This window comes from Panthera uncia (genome assembly GCF_023721935.1).
Source record: "Panthera uncia isolate 11264 chromosome A1 unlocalized genomic scaffold, Puncia_PCG_1.0 HiC_scaffold_17, whole genome shotgun sequence".
Lineage (NCBI taxonomy): Eukaryota > Metazoa > Chordata > Mammalia > Carnivora > Felidae > Panthera > Panthera uncia.
In genome coordinates this window covers 119,796,456-119,805,968 of record NW_026057577.1, presented here as the reverse complement: position 1 = coordinate 119,805,968, position 9,513 = coordinate 119,796,456, and the positions used below count along the sequence as shown (strand labels likewise).

Genomic DNA, 9,513 nt, shown 5'->3' with positions numbered 1-9,513 from the left:
GACCTCATCTTAACTTGATTAAATGGACAAAGACACTAGTTCCAAATAAGGTCATATTCACAGGCACGGGGGTTAGGATTTTCAATAGATGTGTTTGGGGACACAATTCAACCCAAACTAGATGCTATCAGAAAAATGAAGGAGGAAAATTCATTATGACATGTGTGTAGGTGGGGAATAGGGGTCAGATGCATTTAAATAGAGTAGCCAAAATAAGTCTCAATGAAAGGAAGTATTTGCATAAAGATCTGAAGACAAGGGAGCCAGCCTGTGGATGGTCGCACAAGAGCATATGCAAAGACTCTGTGGAATATGCCAGACGTGTTCAAAGAAAAGCAAGGAGGCCAGCATGGCTGGTGCAGATGAACAAGGGGTAAAGTGGTAGGAGATGAGTTCTGAGAAGTTATAAAGGAGCCAGATCATATGCAGACTTTGGGTTTTATTCCAAGTAATGTCGGATACCCTTGGAAGATTTTGATCAGAAGATAACATGATCTGGCTTCTATCTTAACAGGACCTTTCCAGCCACTGTTAAAAATATATAGTGGAAGAGAATGGAAGCAGGGATTCAGCTTATAAGGCTTTTGAAATAATCCTGGTGAGAGATGATGATGGATTGGCAGTGGAGATGGTAAGAAGTCGTTAGTTTCTGGATATTTTTTGAAGGTAGAGCTAACAAAATTTGCTGACAGATTGGTCATGGGGTGTGAAAGAGAGAGAGGAGTCAAGGATGACACAAGACTTTTTGCTACAGTAACTAAAAGAAGACAGTTGTCAATAATGTAGATATGTAGAATATGAAAATAGCTGGTGCTGGAGGGAAAATCAAGAGCTCAACAAACATGCTAAGTTCCAGTGCTTTTTTAGGTACATCTGAAATGTATGGAGATGTCCAATAGATAGTTGACTATATGAGTCTGTACATGTGAGAATAAACCTTGCCTGCTCCACATCTCACTTGGGCAGGTGCTGCTGTTGTAGCATGAGCAGAAGACTGAACAAAAGACTAAGTAGTTTGTTTGGAAAAATATCCAGAGGAAAAATGGAGGAATTTGTGTTTTCTCAAGATGCAACTTCAGAGTGCATACATTTTTTCGATATGTAAGCATTTATTATAAAGTTTGGCAGTTTTTAGAACTATACATTGCAAGCATTTCCAAAAGGTGGGAGACCTAACATAAAATATCTTGCTTTGTTATTAGTATAGGACCCCACAGATGAGAGAGATGATCCAGACAGGAGAGAGAAGCAGATTAGCGCTATTCATGGAGGAGGAAGGGAGCGTGGCTCTTTAATAGGTAGTGGCAGGAGGTTCCTCTTTATCCCTTCCAAAGAAGAGGACTATCATGGGCTCTGGGAGGGAAGGATCCACAAAGCACCAACAATAGGCCCTATGTGGGACATGTCCCAGTTTAGAAGAGTGTAGGGTAGTCTCTCCAGCTCTGCCTGGGGAGCATCTCTCTCAACAAGAGGAGATGCACTTCCCAACACATGCTCTCCAACAAGAGCAACCATTCTCCAGGGCATCAATAGCACTGGTAATCACATGCTTCACTGTGCCAAGAAATGGAGCTAGAAGTATATGTGTGTGGGTGTGTGAAGTGGAGCTGAAATTCAAGCACTTACCCCAGATTTCCCTCCATCCTTTCACTGTTTCTCCTCTAGGTTCATGATCTAAGATATTTGATAGAAAGGCATCATGACCTTGAGCTCCAAAGTTGGGGTCTGGAGGTATTTTCAACCATGGGCTCTGTCCCCTTTCTCTCCATTCAACTACCAGTCCCACAGAAAAGTCATTCGGTGTGGATACACCCATCTTCTAGAACACATCTGGGCTGTTAAGAGATGCTACAAAGGTTTAAGTGACTTTAAGAAATATAAATGTTATACAGATCTAGTTAGCTTCTCTATGCCACAGATTAATAGAAGGTTTTTAATTTTCCTTTAACGCAGCCATATAAAAAGTTCACTAATCATTTTACAGAGGAGGAATAGGAAGGCAAATTGGTTAGTGACTTGTTCAAAGTCTTACATTTTGTTACCCTTGGAAATAAGGGTAGAATACAAGTCTCTCTTGACTTCTCAACCACTTTCTCATATCCTACTCCATACTTCACTGTAACCATATGGCTGCAAATATCTACACTATGTGCCACACTTAGAGCATCAACATATAGCTCTGGAAAGAGCTTCAGGTGTCCTCTTGCTCCAGGTAAATTACAATCAAGTCTTCTTGATATCTTAAAAACATTTCTAAATATTTAATATTTACAAATATTTCTAAATATCTTAGATCATCAACCTAGAAGAGAAACCGTGAAAGGATGGAGGGAAATCTGGGGTAAGTGCCTGAATTTCAGCTCCCCCTCACATACCCACACACATATACTTCTAGCCCCATTTCCTGGCAGAATGAGGCATGTGATCACCAGTGCTATGGACGCCCTAGAGAATGGTTACTCCGAAAGGTAGCCTTATATAATTAAATGGCTGCATATCTTGAAGTCAGGGAGCTGCCTACGAATCAAGACTGTTACTCACTCTCTCTGTGACTTAGAGCTTTTAGGAGCTTCTGCCTCCTCATCTATAAAATGAAGATAATAACACTCATACCAAAGACTTGTTTAAATGATTAATTGTGATGTTGTATTTAAAGAATATAACAAGCACAAAAAAGGGATGACTGAATAATATTATTATTTTCAAAGGAAAGCTGCTAAATAAAGTGCGTTTGAGTAGAAAGAGGTAAGAAGCAGTTATGAACTGCACAGTAAAATGCAAAAGAAAAAAAAAACGTGCATACAAATAGATAATATGATTGTGAATGGGTAACCAGAGGCCACTGGGACTAAATCAGTTGGTAGGATCAGGGATATTACCCAGCTTGAAACTTTTTTCTCATTTTGATGTGTATCTTTAGCGCATAGTACCAAGAATTTTGGAAATCTATCATTAGCAAGAATAAGTTAGAAGATGAAGAGGAAGAGAAAGGAAGAGAATAGAAGTTGGTGCAATGTACACAGTATACAGAGATACATGTGTGCCTCAGAAATACTTGCCCATAAAGATACCTTTTGAAGTCAAAAGGAAATATAGACACATGGTCTTGGTTGGCAGTGCCCATAAAATCACCCACTACTGCTCTCATCCTTGAGGAAAAATGTCTCTTGCATGGAGGATCTTAGCAGAATATAGGAGGATCCTAGAGAATACTCAGGCCAGACAGCCCTCCTCATTACACTTGTGGGAAAGGTGAGGCAAAGAATGACTTCCCACCTCCATGATGCTAGGGGTAGCCAAAGAGCAAATCTGATCCTTTACCTCCAGTGCTCTGCATACATCATTTGACAGAAATAAACTTTGAAAAGCTCATCATCATTATTTCTGAATAAGCAGAGACAGTTATGGCAAAGGGGGCCATGGTTTTCTTCCAGCTTCTTGCGGAAGCTTCCTCTGCTTCCAGTTAATGTTCCCTCCAGCCAAAGGGAAATCTAGGATTTGCCCTGACAGGCTGTGATCTCCCTCAAGTATGTGATACTGTTTTCCTCCACTGCGGCACAGTTGGCCTTGTTAATGAGGCCCTAGGGGCAGAGTTCATGTTTGCCAATGCCTCTCTCACCCTGGTTGCTGATTACAACCCGGCATCCAAGCTTCAGAGAGTTTATTACCATATGTTCCATTTCCCTTTTTAGCACTGTTTGGGCTCTGTGTTCAGAGACAAGGTACTTCCTACAGTTGGGCTGCAGCAGTTTTTAGAAGATGACTAGAGCTCTAACAAGAACACCGAGCTTTGTCAAAGACACCGTCTGGAAGAGAACATTCTCGCTTTCATGAAGAGCTCTGTTTCAGCACAAGATTACATATACATGTTAAAAGGTTCTATCAGCTAGCCTGGGCAGGCAGAGTTTCTCTTGCTGTACTAAACTTACCTCTCGCAGTGCCAGCCTCACTAACATTAAGAAACCCAGTCAGGGTTTGGATGGAAGGAAATCTCAGACAGGTGTAATGTTTCCTTGTAGTTGGAGAAGCAAAATAGATTCTGCAAATAAACTTCTTGTTTGTTTCTCCTGGAGATGATTTGCCAGTAGGGCTGACATAAGCAAATAATTTCTCCTGCAAATCCCATGCTCTGATTGTGAAGGAAAGGCTTATAGAATTAAAATCCTGTAACTGTTGTCCCTTAAAGCACGAATGCTTTTATTTATAGTCTGGTTTAGGAAATGTTTTACAAGTGTGATTTGTGTTTATATTTAAATACCCTGGCCACCCCCACATATAATGTGATCAAACTTACTGAAAAAGATTCATGTAGCAATATTTATACCACAGGCAGAAAAAGGCTACAGAAGCTCATAAATATTAACTTGCCAGTGTAGAAATACAATTAAACCATGTATTACCTATCTTTCTTCTTCCAAAAGTCTTAATAGATTTCTTTCCAGTTTATGGCCATGATTCCCAAAGGAAAATTCCTAAGTTGCCCTGGTTTCCTTAGTAACAGAATCAGGTATAAATTTTGCTCCTATAGTTCCAAACATCTGTATCCAAGCAACATATTAAAGTGCACTGCCAACGGATGTATGTATAGTTTGTGGGTAAGCTTGACTTTACAGAAGAGGTTAAGAGGCAGGAAAAAGAAAGGCATAAAAAGCAAAAGAAGCAGATAAAACCACAAGGAAAAGTAGTACTGTTTCTCAGTGTTTAAAAAAATTTCTCAGTTAAGTGTGCCCCAAAAAAGGGGTTGGTCAAGCTATTTTTCAATAAATTACTAATTTCCGGGGGAGTTCACAGTTTGGGGTTAAACAATATACTTTACTAGATTCTTCTGTAGCTGGCCATTCTAGCCTGAAAGGTAACTCAAGAAAGCTTCCTGGTTATCCTCAAAAGTCCTTATTCCTTGGCAGGATGGAGAGATTTCATAGAGGCCCAAGGTCTTGGCCATGAGTAAGAGAGACTATAGAGTAGCAAACTCTTCAGCCAGAGTAGAATGCTAACTGTTCTAAAGGGCCTTTGGTATTCCAGAACTCAGACTTGTATTCTTAGCATAATCCTTCTTGTCAACGGATAACTGAAGGCACAGACTGGCAATTCTGCCTGGAATTCCATATGCACTTGAAACTAAACTCTTCAAGACACATAAATTCTAGACTCTAAAACTAAGGACACAAATCAGTTCTGTGTCCTTGGGAAATACTTGTTATTTTCTTGAAGACTTAGCTGCCTCATCTTCAAAACAGGAATAACCGGGGAGAGGGGGATGGGGGAGTTACTGTTCAATGGGTACAAAGTTTTAGTTCAGGATGTTGAAAACGTCCTGGAGATGGATGCTGGTGATAGTTGCACAATAATGTCAATGTACTTAATATCACTTAAAATGTTTAAAATGGTAAATTTCATGTGGTATATATCTTACCAAAATTAAAATAGGAATAATAATAGTACCCCCCCCCGGGATTGTTTTGAGAATTACATGAGATCATGAATAGCTTTGTATAGTGCCTGCCACAAAGTAAGTGCTCAATAAATGGTCATATTATTGTTGTGATTCATGTTAACATGAATAAAAATGGACTCTTGAACCCCTATAGGAGTCACAACCAGCATCAGTGCTTATCAGTCCCTATCTCATTGCCTGTCTCCTCTCCATTGCACTGACCCACTTTCACGTCTTGGCCCACAGTCCCTCTTTTCACTATTTTCCTATTTCAAGTCTGCCTTCTCCAATATCCTTACATTAGGCACAGTTACCACAGAGTCAAAAAAAACAAAAAACAAAAAACAAAAAAAAAAACATTTGGGAAGGTCAAGCTCTTTTATTAGAGTTGCATATAAAAACAACCTTAAAGAAAACTATTTTAAATTCAGCTGCCAGTTGAAAAAATATCTTCAGAGTAACTCTAAAGTTTTGGCAGCTGTGAGACTAGCCATGGGTAAAACTGCAAAATAAATGTGATTTCTGTTTCCTCCTGTTTTGGCTTCGATGGGAGTGATACCAACCACCAGTATTTCACAGTTTAGAGTGATTTTCACAGGTGTCTGTTCACTCACTTCATCTACCCTACAGATGACAACCCCATGAACAGTCACTCCCGACCCTGAAGTTTGATGGTGTCCAGTTGCCTTTATACACTCTTGATACCCTAATAGGATCCACATTCCAAGTCCCTCCTCTTCTTCCAGACACCCAAAACGATAAATTGCTAGAGCTAAAAGCACTTTGGAAATCTTTCAGTTGATGCTCTTCATTTCATCAATAAAAACTGGAACCTAGCATGGTTAGACAATGAGACCTACCTTTCCTATATCTGCTTTGGATCCCACCATATCCAATCTTCTCAGAGACTTTGTACTATTAGGTACTCCCTCCCTCTTCCGTAACTATAATTTTGCTTCACAGCTTTCCTTTCCAATTTCTATTTATATATGTTCAATGCTCCCACCTTTAAAAAAAACTTTCTTCCCACTCCTGGTTTCTGTTTTTCCATTCACAGTCCAATTTCCCAAAGGAGTTAACACTCTTTTCATATCATCTCCCCTCACTCAACTTCACAAGCCAATGTGGGTTAATGTCTCCCCTTATCACTCTTCCAAAATTGTTCTTTCAGACCAACAACTTAAGTCTGCTAAGTCTTTATATTCACTTTTCAATCGCATCTTGCTTGATTTTTCAATAATATATGATAATATATGATACTGTTCAAATACTTCCCTCTTAAAATAATCTTCCATTGACTTCCTTGTTGCTACTCTCTCTTGGTTTTTCTCCAACTCAGTTTCAACATTTTTGGCTAGCCACCCCTCTCTGTCCATACATTAAAGGTTAGAGTGCCTCAGGGCTTTATCCTGGACCATTTTTGCTTTAGCTTTTATTCTGTAAACTCTTCCTGGGATATTTTTTTCTGCTTCAATTTTTAATTGGCTAATAATTCTGAAATCACTTGCTCCTGAGCTTTATATATAAATGCCAACCCGAGGCCTCCACTTTGAAGATCTGTAAGAAATCTCAAATTCAACCTAGTCATATCATTTTCCTCCCAAAACATGCTCCTTCTCTTGTTTTTTATTTTAATTAATGGTATTATGCACCCAATTGGTTAAGTAAAAAATCTGTAAAGCATACATCTCCCTCTTCTTGAATCCCATGTTATACATTCATCCTTTTATGCACTGAGACAATTAAGTGCCTACTAGGCAGTAGGCACCAGGCACTATTCCAAACAATCACTTCTAATTTATTCTGTTTAGTCCATTCTGTTACTTAAATAGTGATCTAACTTGCTAAGTTATCTCTTCCACCACTCCTATCATGTATGCTCCAGGTCTTACCTGAACTACTACAATAACCTAACTGACTGTGCCACATTCACTCTTGCTTTCTTTATTCCTTTTTATTTTGTATTGAATCCTCTCTATTACCAAGTCTTAATCATAGAAACCTTCAAAGAAATTTTACGATGAACAACGTACATTCCCCAGTTGTTAACATTGTACTGTATTTCTTTATTTCAGTCTTTTGATATAATACTTTTATGAATATAAAACTATTCAAATTTTATCTGTACTATTCGAAAGTAAGTTATAAATGAGAATTTACCCCTATGACTTCAGGGTACACACCTTAAGAATATGGAGAATGTCTTGTATAACCACAATACCATGTCTAATAAAATTAAAAATAATTCCATGATATCCTATAATAGCCAGTCCATATTTCCAATTCCCCAGTTGCCCAACGAATGTCTTTTGTGGTTGCTTCCTCTACCTGGATTAACTCATTGCATTATATTGTTATATCTCTTTTAATTCTTATTTTAGAATTGTCTCCATTTTTCTATGACACTGAATTTTTGTTAAGTTCAAGATAGTTACACTGTAGAATGTCCCACATTCTGAATGTGTTGGCTTATTTCCTCACTTTGAGATGCTAAATTTTAGCACTTGGTTAAGGTGTTGACTGACAGCTCTAGGCTCTCTTCATTGTAACTGTACATGTTTCCCTTTCCAATTTGAAAGTGATTTGTCAGGTGATCCCTAGCACCATGCTACTATCCTGTCCCCTCGACCTTCCATCCAATGGTTGAGCATCCGTCCATGATCACTGGCTGCATCAGTTATGAAGCTGGGTGAATCTTTTCAAAATGTAAATCTGATCCTTATTTTTCTTCATTTTCCATTACTACAGAATGAAGCTCAAAACCCTTAGAATGCCCTCTGAGCCCCTTCAAAGTCTGCTTACCTCCCAAACTGTCTTCTCCTCTCTCCCCCCATCCCTCATTCCACACAGTCTACCCAAATTGGTTTTCTCTCAGTTCCTCTGCCTGGGAACGTCACACATCATGTTCCCTCACTTTGAACAGTAACTCCTACTCATCATTCAGGTTTCTTCTTACCTATTATTTCATAGGAGAAGCTCTTTCTTGCCTCCTGGACAAGAATAGCTTCCTCCACAATACGCCTCATTGTACCCCATATGTGATCCTCATCAGCTTCAGAACTCCCATTCGATAGTGGCTGCACTGGTTATCCCACAAGCTAACAGAGGATCCTTGGGGAAATAGGAAAATTAGACTGAAAGTCCATATATCCTCCCTTTAACAATGCATTTGACCTTCTAAATATCCGCTTTTCTATTCTTTATGTTTTGTTTTTTTGTTTTGTTTTTTTTTAGAGGGGAAGAAAAACACATGACTTGAAGTAAAGCTGGAAGTCTCTGTAAAACCAGATAATAATGTTTTCTTTTAAGCTAATCTCTTTTGCAAAGCTGTGGATTCTGAATGCTCTGAGTAGGCAATAGAAGTTCTGGTTCTTTGAAGGGATAAAATATCCAAAAACAGTTTCACCCTGATTTTTAGCTCTAGGGAAAAGAAGAGAAGTTGTCTGATACACTTTCTGTGTAACTACTGTTGATAAAAAGGTTTGACCTGAAATTTCTGTCCCTCTGCTCCCTCCAGAGGAGGATTAAAGGGGAGATAAATGATAATGTGCTTAATTTTTCTTCTGGCAATTTCAGCTTCCATTAAATTTCACTTTTCAAGTTCTTTTAGCTTTCTGAGATTCTTACTGTTAACAGAAACAATAATTGCCATTATGATGATGATGGTAACATAGCAGCTGCACTTTTATACTTCCACCTGGAGAACATCAAAACTTCATGCATTATTATCATTTTAGGTAAGAGAACACATCTGTAGACTAACTCCTCTGGTAACAGTCAGGGTGTGTACCTCTGAGGCCAGTACTTTCAACCACTCAATCCTGCATGCCAATGGGTAGCCCTCAACCACATTAATAATACAGTGGCAGGCAACTTAGAAGCTACTGGGGCACCTGGGTAGCTCAGTCAGTTAAGCATCAAACTTGGGCTCAGGTGACGATCTCGTGGTTTGTGAGTTCAAGCCCCACCTCGGGCTCTGTGCTGGACAGCTCAGAGCCTGAAGCCTGCTTTGGATTCTGTGTCTCCCTCTCTCTGCCCCTCCCCTGTTCGCACACACACTCTCTCTCTCTCTCTCTCAA

At 39.2% G+C, this 9,513-nt stretch overlaps 1 long non-coding RNA gene across 1 annotated transcript; it reads left to right on the top strand.

Annotated features, from left to right (window-relative positions):
* Nucleotides 1-34: 34 nt before the first annotated feature.
* LOC125934625 (uncharacterized) lies at nucleotides 35-4,384 on the top strand. Its single transcript, XR_007461474.1, has 3 exons — nucleotides 35-631; nucleotides 2,294-2,341; nucleotides 3,693-4,384. It is a non-coding gene; the product is annotated as an uncharacterized LOC125934625 (long non-coding RNA).
* The last annotated feature ends 5,129 nt before the right edge of the window (nucleotides 4,385-9,513 follow it).